This window comes from Giraffa tippelskirchi, chromosome 8 (genome assembly GCF_054371585.1).
Source record: "Giraffa tippelskirchi isolate mGirTip1 chromosome 8, T2T-mGirTip1v1.2.pri, whole genome shotgun sequence".
NCBI classification, from domain to species: domain Eukaryota; kingdom Metazoa; phylum Chordata; class Mammalia; order Artiodactyla; family Giraffidae; genus Giraffa; species Giraffa tippelskirchi.
Genome location: NC_137282.1, coordinates 13,123,954 through 13,137,736, shown reverse-complemented (window position 1 = coordinate 13,137,736; position 13,783 = coordinate 13,123,954). Strand labels below are relative to the sequence as shown.

Sequence of the window (13,783 nt, the reverse complement as noted above, 5' to 3'; positions counted from 1 at the left end):
TTCCGTAAGAAATAGAAGAGTCACTAAATTGCAGTGATCTTTGAAATCCAGCTTGTGTCTGTTTTTCAGTAAAATATTTTATATTGCTTTGCTAATACTGATGGTGTTTGAATTGAGACATTGGGAGCTGGCTGTACCACGACATGATGGCTTATCGTCATCATTTTGGAGTCCTCCCTCTAGCCTGTTAGTGCTGGGGGCTTACTCTTCAACTAGTCAATTGATACCGATGCCAGGAACCCACAGGCCAAGCAGCCAGTCACATGGGGATCCAGTCATGCCCATCAGTGGGCCGGCTTTAGCTGAATCCCCTTCTGAACAGTCAGCCAGTTGTTCTGGGACCAAGCACTGCCCCTAGTGGGTCCAGAACCTGGCTCTGTGCATCAGGAGGTCAACACTAGCCCCTAACCCTCTGTTCCCTGTAACCAGCTGGCCTGGGACTAGGCCCTGCCCACCACTGGCCCATACCAGCTTCAGGATCCCCTGGGTCCCAAAGCCAACTGCCTTGAGACACCTCAGCCATACTGCCAATGATTCTAGAACCAGGCTTTGCCCACGAGTAGATTGGTACAAGCCCTGGGATTCCATAAGCCCTGCCACCAGCCACCCCAGTACCACCCAGCCCACCCATGAGAGAGTACCAGCCCTAGGACTTCCCAAGCCAAAGATTCAGCGATGCCAGGAGCCAGTCCCACTCACCAATGGCCAGTAGCTTCTGCCGGCAGCAGGGCCCGACAACCAGACAGGCTGAAGACCAGCCCCACCTACCAGTGTGCCCACTGTTGTCAGCCCTGCCACAACAGGAAGGCCCATGCAGCCCATAGCGGGGAAGCCCAGAGCATACAGCTCTGGTGAACAGAGGGGAGTGTGCTGCTGGGCTCTATAGGAAAACTCTTATATAAGGCCACTTCTCCCAGATGGTGAAATGTAGACAGCCTGCCTAACACATAGAAATAAAAACAGGAGAGAGATTTTGCCTAAATATGACAAAAGAACATGTTCCAAATGAGGGAACATGGTAAATTCCAGAAGAAGAACTAAGCAAAGGGGAGATAATCAATCTGCTTGATAAATATTTCAAAGTAATGATCATAAAGAAGCTCATGAACTTGAGAATTGAATGGATGAACATAGTGAGAAGATTAACAAGGAGTTAGAAAATACAGTTGTATTGAAGAATACAATAATTGAAATAAAAAATACACTCAATCAATAGTACATTAGATGATAAGAAGAATGGGTCAGCAAACTGAAAGACAGACTAGTGAAAATCACTCGAGCTGAACAGAAAAGAGAAAAAAAAAAGAATTTAGAAAAATGAAAACATTTTAAGAGACCTCTAGAACAACCTCAAGCATGCTAACATTCACATTATTGGGTTCTAGAAGAAGAATAGAGAACAACTCAATTAAAAAATGGCAAAGAACCTGAAATAGACATGTTCCCAAGGAAAACATACAGATGGGAAACAGACACATGAAAAAAGGTTCAACATCACTAATCATTAGGGAAATACAATCACAATCACAATGGTTATCACCTCCCATCTGTCAGGTCGGCTATTATCAAAAGACAACAAACAGCAAGTGTTGGTGAGGATGTAGAAAGAGGGAACCTTCATGCACTGGAGTTGATGATCCAAACTGGTGCAGTCTGGAGATTCCTCAAAAAATTATAAAATAGACACATATGATCTAGCAAGTCCATTTCTGGGTATTTTTCTGAAGAAAACAAAACACTAATTTGAAAAGATACATGCACCCCTAATTTGTTCCAGAATATTTACAGTAGGCAGGATATGGAAGCAGCCTTATGAACAGATAAGGAAGATGTGGTGTAAGTATCCAATGAGATATTACTCAGACATAAAATGAATGAAGTCTCAACATTTGTGACAATGGGAATAGATCTGCAGGGTATTCTGCTAAATGAAATAAGTCAGATAGTAAAGTACAAATATATGATTTCACTTATATGTGGAGTGTGAAAAACAAAACAAATGAGAAAACATATCAACAGAAATAGAGTCATAGATGCAGAGGACAAACAGGAGAGGAAGACGGGTGAGGTGGGAGTGGGTGAGTGAAAGCGGTGAGAGGGGTTAACTTCCAGTTACAATACGCAGTAACTTGAATTTGTCATCCCTGTGATCCAAATTAATGAAAACCATACCGTTAAATTAACAGACAGGCTTCTTTTGTTTTCAATACACTTTTATAAAGTGTATTTTATGCTGTGTATGATACTTCCATTTATTCATAAAATTAAATGTACAGGTTTGTATATTTTATTTTTCCAAACCCAAGGATCAGATGAGTAGAAAAAAATAGTCAATTATTTCTCAATAAATGTGGGGAAAAGCAAAAAAATTATGATTAAAAAAAACTGAATTTGGGTAGCATGACCTTCTGGAAAATATCATCAACTTTGTAGCAGTTGTTGTTGTCCAGTTGCTAAGTCATGTCTGGCTCTTTTGTACCCCATGGACTATAGCCTGTCAGGCTCCTCCCTCCCTGAGATTTCCCAGGCAAGAATACTGAAATGGGTTGCCATTTCCTTCTCCAGGGGATCTTTCTGACCCAGGAGTCAAACCACGTCTCCTGCATTGGCAGACGGATTCATTACCACTGAGCCACCTGGGAAGCCCAACTTTGTAGTTATATGAGACAAAAATGGAAAGATTTCATGCTTGAAACAGCTAATTTTGTGTAATGATAAACCACACACACACACACACACACACACATATTTATTAAAGACCTTAGGAATTACATTTGGGCTGGAGACTTCTCAGATCTTGACAAAAACTGGGTGCATCCAAATGGGGAAGGACAGAGGAATTATGTGAAGGATCTCAGACCTATCTTCGCTCTCCCTGTATCTCCTGATTGTATCCTTGGAAATTATTAGTTAAGTTTGACACTGAGTAAAATCTCTGATTCTTTTCAGTTCGACCATGTGACTACTGTGTTATCTTTAGATTTAAGCCAAAGGAAGAATCTCTACAAGTGGAGTTTTAGATATTAAGATTCCTTCTTAGAGCCATGGCAAGTGTGTAATCCAATTGAATGTCAGCTTTTCTGCATAGTTGGAATATAGTTCTGGTCTCTAACAAGACCAGGAAATATCTGTAAGTGTTCCTGAGTATTAATTACTTTCATCAGAGTTCCAAGATGAGAAGTAAATGGAAGGACATAAGAGAAATAAAGTGAAAGTGATGGCTATAATAAGGAAGAAAAAGAAAAGGAAAACAATGAGGAGGGGAAGAAAAATAATGAAAAGAGCGCCCTATGTTGGAAAATAGTAAGACCTTCTCTCTAATTGCTGTAGGTACTGTTTGACTCCAGCTCAAAGGTTGCTTGCTGCTGACTTAGAGCAGAGGAACCAAATGCCAACCTGCCAAGCTTCTCATGAGCCATCAAGTTGAAAGCAACTGATGTAAGGAAAATAGGTTTACTCGAGGAGAAAGCATGACATTATTTCAAATGTTGGGAAATAAACTGCCTTGAACTAATGTGAATAATAGCAATAAATAAAGATGGATAGAAATGAATATTGCATTTGGTTCTGGTCACCAGACTTACACAAGGATAAAAACGGACCTGAGGAGAATAATCAGAAGATTCAATCCTATGTCAGGTCAAGACCCAGTAGATATTTTAGAGATTTACCAGGGAGAAAATACATGAATGGTTTTTATTAGAAAAAAGAGTGTGCTGTGAATACAGTGGAAACATAATGGTGAAGAGTTGAGGAAAACAGATTTCATTTGCAAATGGGAAATAGTGTTTTGACAAAAAATAACATATAAGAATCTAATGGAAAATCTTAGCGGGGGTGATTTCATTGACATTTTATGTCTCAGCAGAGATGTTACAGATTAAGTATCAGAAAAATGAGGTAATATAATACATGTTGTTTACTTCTAATTCATAGTATCTGTTGTTTTATGACACACACTGGGTGCCTTATGTTCTCGGATGGTTCCAGTTCCAACAGAGCAAGAAGCTTTTACTGTGGTCAGCGTGGCTCCCTAAGGTCTTCCTCTTGGTATTCTTTGGCTTTGTTTCCTGCTGCTCTTCATCATTCACTCTGATCCAGTCCTGTAAACCTTATTCAAATGTTTCAGAAATGCCTGCTTTCTCACCTTCTGTTCCCTTTTCCTAGGACATTGTGTCCCTGGCTATCTAAATTCACATGGCTCACTTCCTGACTTCAGTGAAGTCTCTGCCCAAATGTCATTTCACAGGAAAGGTTTCCATGACCCTGCTACCTAAAATAGCACTTTGTTCTCTACCTTCTTGTTCTGTGTTACTGTCTTTGTGGATGTTTTCACTACCTTATGTTAGTATTTATTTAGTTATTTCCACCACCTAGAATGTAAGCTCTATAACAGAAGGGACTATGGTTCGATTACTACTTTATTTCCAGAGCTTAGAATAATAACCTCATACATACTATCAGATCAATAACTCTAACATGTTTGGCATTCTCAAAAGAGTACCTCTGAGTAGTTTGATTATTTTAATACTTCTTGATTAAAAAAAAGGGTAATTATGTGTGCGTGTATGAGCACACAAGCACTGCATATGTTTGTCTGAACCTCCAGGATCCACTTCACATTTGATGTGTTTAGTCTACCAAGGAGACACGTGCAAAACACAGTTGGAGACAGAAGGAACCGAGTATAGTGGCACAGATATCTTTGTTCTCCTTCTGAAACTTATGTTTCAGAAAAAAAGATAAAAATTATAAACATTTCAGATGAATATAATTTATGCTAGGCTCACTTCAAGAAAGAAAAGAGAACACAAATGTCAGTGATGAGTTTTGAATGATTCATGTAAACTTTTCTTGGAAGAATTTACATTGATGAAACTTTCAAAAGCCCAAGGGCTAGACTAGAACTAAACATAGCCTAGAGACTCATTAAATATCTCACACTGCTTATCATGTAACTAAATTTTGTCTAGTATATGCTTCCACTACTTGGAAAATGATGAAGGGTACCTGCTTTTACGAGTTTCCATTTTATAGGGGGAGAAATGAAGGCTAAGTGGCTTGTCCAGCTCCAAATAGCAAACTAAACTCAGAGCATGGCCACCATCCTCCATCCCCCTTTCCCTGTAGACTGTGCATGTACAATTCTAAACTATAGAAGCTGCAGCAATTTGAATATATTTAGAGATGCTTTCACATGAATGCTTCCTTTTCCACATGTGGCAAGCTCAAACTAGTAGCTTTATAATCTGGAAACCCTAGAAAGCAGAAGCTTCAGAACAAGCTGTTATCACTTTGATAGCAGCTGAAGACTCAGTGTTATGTCAGCCTTCTCTGAAAACAACTACTTGTCAAAACAGCCTAAAAAATACAAAGGCGCTAGAAGTTCACACCAGAAGTAGAGAAGGCATTCCCAGGCCTCTTACCAGGATAAGTCACTTTCAAGAAAGATGGCTAAAAATCAAAAAAGTAGAATCACAGCTACTTCCAGCATCATACCATGCGTACTCTTCCTGTGAAGAAGAAAGTAGAAGGAGCGGTCTATGGAAGGATGGATGGATAGATAGATAGATAGATACAGAGCAAAGAAGAGAGGGATGACGGAGGGAGGAGAAAAGGGAGGAAGGAGGTAAGAGGTTCACGCCATCTGTTGTCCCCGTAAAGAGCTTTGCTAAAAGTACTTCCCTGTACTTCTACCTACACGTCATGGCTGTGTCCCATGGGCACTTCCTGTTTCAAGGGACAGTAGCTCTTTGTGGGTGTGTTTCTTGTCTCTTTGCTTTTAAGCTGACTTCGTGCCATCCTAAATAAGATTAAAATTCTGTTAAGAAAAAGGGAAGGGAACGCATATTAGGAGAACTACTAGCATTAATTGTTTCTGCCACAAGGACAAGATCTAAATTCTCACAAGTCTGATCTTTATTTTACAAAGGAAGAAGGAAAAGGCCTCTTTTCTGGGAAAAAGATGAATATTCCAGGCAATTATGTGCATTTGTGAATCACTGTAATTTCAGCTTCAATGTTCAGTTGGGTGGCAGGACTCAACTATCTATGTTTCACAAAACTATGTTTCTCTTGATTCCCTTCCCCAATAAAACATCTGGCTCCATACTAGAATCTTCATTAAAGGAGCAGAGGGAGCTTCAACATAATTCATCTCTAAGTCTTTTTCTGGCAAGTCCTTGTATAAAACCATCTTCCCTTTAATAGGAATCTGATACTCTTTTTTTTTTTTTTCTGGCATAAAAGTTACATTCATCTAGTATAATGAATGTTTGTTTTTCAAGAGAGGTTCTTTTTGCCAACAAAATGAGAAAGAACGTGGGGAGGATGGATGTTATATTGTTATGGAATGATATATTATTATTTTCAAAGCTCTTGAGGAGACTCAACCTTGTCAGCCTTGATTTATGTCTGTTCATTCTGTGATTCAATTGGAAGGTCAAGTGAGCTTTACTGAAATGTTTTGTTATGTACTTTTTCTTTTAGTGAGTGGAATGAAAAGTATCCTACACCCCTGACCTCACTCCCCATTTCCATTGTTAAAAGCTGAGCTTTTATTGATTGGATGCTGCACATTTCTATGACTAAAAAGTTATTTAAGCATATATATATATGTGTGTTTAGTCACTCAGACATGTCCAACATTTTGTGACCCCAGGGACTGCAGCCTGCCAGGCTCCTCTGTCCATGGGATTCTCCAGGCAAGAGTACTGGAATGGGTTGCCATGCCCTCCTCCAGGGGATCTTCCCAACCTAGGAATCGAACCGGGGTCTCCTGCATTGTAGGTGGATTCTTTATGTACATAACTCAAAATAACCTTTCCAGAGGTCCTTGAGATTATTTTATTAATGAGGAGATTAGGGTATATGCTTGGAACAGTTTTAGACCTCACGTATAGAGTAGCTTACGTTGTGAACAAAGCTCCCCAGTACTTTCTTTTTTGTAAACGTTTTTTTCTACATGAATCACAGCCTTGATGTAACTGAAAATATAGAGGCATAGCCTACTTGAGATGTAAAAATAAGTCCTGAAATGTAACTGGATTATTTCAGTATCACTTGCATTTTTAAAGGTGTGGAGCAGTAAACAAAAGGTGTAAATTTTTTAAAGTCCACAAAGCATTTCTAATACATATGGGAAGAGAGCATATGATGACGATATTGCTAAGCAGTTAAAAAAAATGGATGAAATTGTTGAAAAAATGGTGTTGGGACAATAATTTAGTTATAAGGAAAAATAAAACTAGATATGTAATTTATACAAAAGATAGTTCATAAGCATTGATCATGTGTTTGATAATGTTCAAGACAGTGGAGTCTTCTTAATCAGGACATTCAACTAAGTACAATGAAGTATAAAACTAATACATTTGATAATGTAAAATGTCTGGTTTTTTTCTTTTTTTTTTTAGTATGTGTGTGTACATGTATGTGTGTCTATATTACATTCCCTTATTGTAAGGCTTGTAAGACCTTATTGAAAGGCTTTTTACTTTCTTTGTAGTCTTTTTTAATAAACAAGAGTTCTGAATGTTAATAAGTTAAATTATCAAATGTATGCTTTATAGCCAGTTCTTTTATATTCTATTTGAAAGCTTTTTTGCTTACTCAAAGGCCATGAGGGAAACAGTCTTTGTTATTTTGTAGAATCTTTTATCATTTTACATTTGATCTATGATCTACATTGAATACAAGTGTGATTAATCACTTCCATGATTATTCAATTGATCTAATAAATTTTATTGGAAAGATTATTCTTTGTTCAACACGTTTACACATCACATGGTTACATATTAAGGGATAATGTATATGTGGGTCTATTCTAGACTTTCACTCTATTTCCTTAATCTGTTTAATTAGGATACCAATACTACATTGTAGTTTTCTTGCTTTATTGCTCTGCCTTTAGAACTTCTGGTATAATACTGAATAGAAATGGTGATAGCGTGTCTGCTTGTTTAATTCTTAACCTCAGTAGAAAGGTTTAAATATTTCATAATTAAATGTATTTTTAAAATTTGTATAAATGAAATTTTTAATCAGATTAAGAAAGTTTCAAACTTTACGTCATCTTTAAAAGTATTTTGGATATTTTTGGACCATTATACTTTCACATACATTTTAGAATTAGCTTGTTAATTTTTACTGAAAAAACAAATTAAGATGTTGAAGCAATTGTTTTGAAACTTTAGGTCAAAATAGAGAGAATTCAGATCTTTACCATATTGAGTCTTCTTATCCATGAACATGGTATGACCCTTCATTTATTTAAGTCTTAAAGTTTATTTCAATCATATATATCTGTGTATATATATATAGATGGATATATAAGAGGAAATCAGTCCTGAATATTCATTGGAAGGACAGATACTGAAGCTAAAGCTCCAATACTTTGGCCACCTGATGTGAGTAACTGACTCATTGGCAAATACCCTGATGCTGGGAAAGATTGAAGGCAGGAGGAGAAGGGGAGGACAAAGGATGAGATGGTTGGATGGCATCACCAACTGAATGGACTTGAGTTTCAGTAAGCTCTGGGAGCTGGTGACGGACAGGGAAGCCTGGCATGCTGCAGTCCATGGATTTGCAAAGAGTTGGACACAAATGAGTGACTGAATTGAACTAAGTTTAGTGTTATGTGAAAGAATCTAGTTTATATTTTATTTATTTCTTAAAGAGAACTTTTAGAGTATTGTTTCCTTGAGAGTTATATAAGTCCTATCAGTTATGTTTTACTTTTCCAAAATCTTTACTGAATACCTGTGTTTCCAAAGGAGGTTCTCTACTTTGGCTGGTGGTAAAACTCAGGAGATTCTCAGGTATGCATAAGCCTGGGAAATTGTTTGACTGATGCAGTTCCCAGTAATTTGCTTTTCCTAATATTGTTATTTGCCTGGATTCTTCGAGTTTTCCCCCAGAGAAAAGAGATTGCATTCAACAAATGACTCAAGGTGTTTCTTTTACAGATGTGTGGAGCTCTTTCTCTGCTTAGCTCCTTCCTCTGTGGAACTCTGAATGGCAAATTCTAGCTTTTTGAGCCTTCCTGAATTCATCACCTGTCTGTTCTGTCTAATGACATCCCTGAACTCGGAGTCCTCCTTCCTTCATCAAACACCAGAGACTGATTTCAAGAAAAAAGACAGGGCAATTGTAAGGCATGCTTCATTGTTTCCATTGTTTTTCAAATAATAGGCCTTTGCTGCTATTATTCAGTGTCTGAAAAGTTTTTTCTCCAATTTTCAAGTTGTTTGAGACTTTAAAGACTATGCTGTAGTAGGGACACTTCATGATCAGAAATAGGAATCTTTTGTCTCCATGTTTTTATCTTCGTTTTCATGAATTTGGTGCTCTCTTCTGCTACCTCTGTTAACATTTTATTCTGTACTGGTTATTGTGTATAAAAATATTGAGGCTCCATAGTGTTTTGTTTCTCTAGAGAAGATTTGATGACTTAGTCACTAAAAGTAAAGGCAAATTATAACCAATATTTTCACTTGTTATAAAATCAATTATATCATATCTATAAAATGGAATATTGTAGAACTTTTACAGTATAAAATAGATCTGTATGTGCCGATGTGTGTGACCCCATGGACTGTAGCCCACCATGCTCCTCTGTCCATGCAATTCTCCAAGCAAGAATACTGGAGGGGGTTGGCATTCCTTTCTCCAAAAGATATATATAACATATTGCTTTAATTTGTTAGGGCTGCCATAACAAAGTACAATAGACTGGATGATTTTGTTGTTGTTCAGTCGCTAAGTCGTGTACAACTCTTTGTGACCCCATGGACTGCTTTTATATATTACTACTTTTATAGTAATAAAAGAAGGTATAAGTTTACAAATTCTCATTTTACTGATAAGTAAATCAAGGGCCAAATTCACCTAGGGCTACTCATTTATTTTTTTGAGATGAACCATTTTTAAAGTCTTTATTGAATTTGTTACAATATTGCTTCTGTTTTATGTTTTGGTTTCTTTGGCCATGAGGCATGTGGAATTTTTGCTCCCCAACCAGGGATTGAACTCACACCCCTGAATTGAAAGGTGGAGTCTTAACCACTGGACCTCCAGGGAAGTCCCGCCTACAAGTTTTATAAATGCTGAATCAGTGATATTTTTATGCTTGTCAGGTAGTCATTCTGCTTAATGTGGTAATTGGCTGTATAGATCTTAGCTTTCCATTTCACTACTTATGTAAGAATCTACTATGGTTATCTGAATCACATGATAACCCTTTAGAGTATGTTATACCAAGAACTTAGTTATGTTATTATGTTTAGATTTCATTAATTTTCAACATAATTATTTTCTGTTTTCAGATATAAGTTTAATAGGACTATTTTAAGAGGAAGAGCCTTACAGTGCAATAGGTAATTCTGTTCTGAATTTTCAGCTTGTTCCCCAAATGTTGCATCACCATCTTTCTTTGCTGTGGGTACCTTGGCAACTCCAGGCCTCCCTGACCTTTGAGTATCTCAGTAAAGCCCCTTGTTCATTTACCTTTCAACTTAATAACAGGTCTAAAACTCAACACACTTCTTTTATTACCTGGCACTGCTTTAACCTTTGCGACTAATTGTCTTCCATGATCAGGCCTCCATTGACATCCTGGAATGGACCAGCCTCCATTCTGTCTCACCAGGTGATCCCCAGAAATATAAGGGAGGCTTCCCGACCCCTCACATGGTGTTTTCTCTGTTGAGCAGAGTTGAGAAAATGCAGTCACGAATACTACTCTCCTGTGAGAGGCTCTGTAATTCACCGTGAGCAGTCAAATGTCACTTCATTACAAGGATCTCCACTTTAAACACTCTTCTTTGGCTAGAATTGGACAGGACCTGATGTGGCAAAAGCAGCAGCAGGGTTTCAAAGAGCTCTGCTTTTCGGTGGCGTGGACAATTTGTTCTGAAACTGCACATGGTTTTGAATTTATTCTCTTTTAAGTGACTCTCTCATCTGGTTCTGTGAAGACGGAAGACTCAATTAAGAAACCACTGTGTGGCAGTCACAACCAGGTCCTTTATGCTGCTCAGTTTGGAGGGGGAAAAAAAGACTCCCCAGAACAAAATGTACCATGGCCGTTTCTCTTGACCTTTCTTTACTGACTAGGCTCAAAGTTTGTTTCTTTTTCTTTTTTGTAAAAGGAGGAAACATAAAAGGCATTAAATGCCTTAGTTGTTTCCTTTTAAGCACAGGGACTGTGGAAGGGAGAGGTCATTATGCCAAGGGCAGTCAGAAAACCGTTACCCTGTCTATTATACCCCTAGGAGGTTGCCAAAGGTTTGTCTTTCCTTCACAACATTGCTCCATCCCCTCTCACCCAAACTCACTGGTCTTACCTGGTTTTACCAGCAGAGTTAAAAAAATTGAGAAATCGACCTGATGTCCTCTGTTAAATAAGTCTATGTACAGATCTCCAAAGTGGGGAATGGTAATACTAAGTGTGTAAGATAACCATTTGGGATGCTGAAATAAAATACTAAAACTTCTACTTATGTTTATTTTCACTTAAAAACAAGAACAAAATTAATCTTCAGACTAATTAGTTTATGAGTTGACATCTGTGCCCTCCTATCACATTTCCAATAAGCAGAGCAGATGTTTGGAGGGACAGGGGAGAGAACGTGGTAGGATTGAAAGTGGCGATCTTTCTAGTCCATTTGTGTTTAGCTATTGTGTTAGCACAGTGTATATACCTGTGAAGTGAAGTCTTAGTGAAGTGTTAGTTGCTCTGTTGTGTCTGACTCTTTTCGACCCCATGGACTATAGCCCACCAGGCTCCTCTGTCCATGAAATTCTCCAGGCAAGAATACTGGATTGGGTTGCCATTCCCTTCTCCAGGACATCTTTTCTACCCAGGGATCGAACCTGGGTCTCCTGCATTGCGAACAGATTCTCAACAGTCTGAGCCACCAAGGAAACCCAAATATGGGTGGATACCCTCATTTTTTATTGCATTTCCCAAATTTAACTAACCCAATCATCACAGGTGGCTTAGTACAATTTCTGCAAACTATAGACAGAGAAAACATGGAACAAAAATGAAATAAGAGAGAATGTCAGGAAAATAGAGGAGTTAGCACTTTTAACCTTAGAATGAGCTTTTTATCATCTATATTAAAAATTAAAGACAAAGATGATATAATTATGTCTGCTAGCTTCAGTCAGATTTCTGCTAGTTTAAAACACCATCAATAATATGAGAACACTGTAGGTTTTGTCCTATTAATTAACTTATTAGACAATTTTTTAATTTAAAATTCTATTTACTTTATTCTTTTATTTAAATTTTTTTCTTACTTTTTTGGCTGCACCTTGTGGCTTACGGGATCTTAGTTCCTTGAAACAGGAATTGAACCCGTACCCCCTGCATTGGAAAGTGGAGCCTTAACCACTAGACCACTGGGGAAGCCCCTATCCTTTGAAATGTTTCATTTTCAGTAGAATTTTATAGTAGGCATCATAATAGTACAGTAGTACATGTACATGACATATAAAAAAATAGTCATACAACTGTTTGGGCTACATTTCAAACATTTATTGGTAGAGCCTGGCATCAAAACAGTGTGGAGGCCACTGGTGAGATGTGTGCTTCCCTCTGACCAGAGGAAGAAAATCATTGTGTTTTGAGCCAAGGAAAAGCCTTTCTAGTCATCACTGAAGCAAAAGACATGCCTTCTGAATGCATGCAGACTGGTGCCATGTGCTGTGGGTCATGCATATTTGGATGAATAAGAGGAGAAGACAATTCAGGGAGAGCTGAAGATCTTCCCAAAGTTGTTTTGGGATCATACTTGAGCATTCAAATTTTTCAAGGACTAGGACATTTCATCTAGGTCCGTAAAGGCTATATTGCAAATATACTCAGGATTACAAATATCCTAGGTAAGGTCTAAAAATGGTCTCACATCCATTACCTCCATCACCATTCCCACCTTGGCCCCAGCAAAAAACAAGGAGAAAACTCCACACACATCACACCCATTCATTAGTACATCAGACCAAAGCTCCATTCAAGGAGGGAGAATGCCGCTCACAGCCTCCATCTTTCATAGATAAGGAAACTCTCAAGAAGGAGGTGATGCTTTGCTTTTTGGTTAATTGTGCGTCTCACAACTCATGGTTAACTTTGTGATGCTGTGGATTTCTACTAATAGATATTGAGGAGGGCCAGCTCCCTTGGAAAGGCTAGCAAACTTTGTATGAGCAGATAACTCTCATTAGCAAATACTTCCTATAGTTCTCTAAGACAGGACTCAGAAGGTGAGGCCTCATTCTTTCTGTTCTGCTGCCCACAGCTTTGGGTCAATGCACTGATTGCTGTTTCCTGAGGTTTCTCTAACGTCAGGCTTCCATAATGCTGCTCTGGAGCTTCCTTGGTTTTGTTATACGTCTCTATCACAAAATGCTCAAAGACTTCACCTCTGACAGCTACTTGTATGTTCATGAATAAAAAGTTTACTACACTGCAAGATTTCAGTTTTATAGCATCTGCCTGGATTGTACTTACTTAGGTGGAATGAAATCAAGCATGACTATATTTAAAAAAAACAAAACAGTGTGACTTTCTTTTTATGTATTCAAGCTACACTGTTCACATTCTGCTAAGAAAAATAAAGTGCACATATGTGAATGGGAAGTAGAGTTCTTCTGAAACTAAACATGTTTCATGAGAACTAGTTTAAGTTACTCTTAATCCCTACAATTGGCATGAGTATTTTTCCAGGTCAGGAAGCCAGAGATGGTATTGGTCCATCTATATTTTGTCTAAAAT

The 13,783-nt window shown here is 38.0% G+C and overlaps 1 long non-coding RNA gene across 1 annotated transcript in view; it reads left to right on the top strand.

The window, feature by feature from the left end:
* Positions 1–10,379, top strand: part of LOC145518641 (uncharacterized) — a 198,587-nt gene extending 188,208 nt beyond the window's left edge. Inside the window, exons 4-5 of the long non-coding RNA XR_014063071.1 lie at positions 8,970–9,153; positions 10,329–10,379. This is a non-coding gene — a long non-coding RNA (uncharacterized LOC145518641). The remainder of the gene's footprint in view (positions 1–8,969; positions 9,154–10,328) is intronic.
* Positions 10,380–13,783: the final 3,404 nt, after the last annotated feature.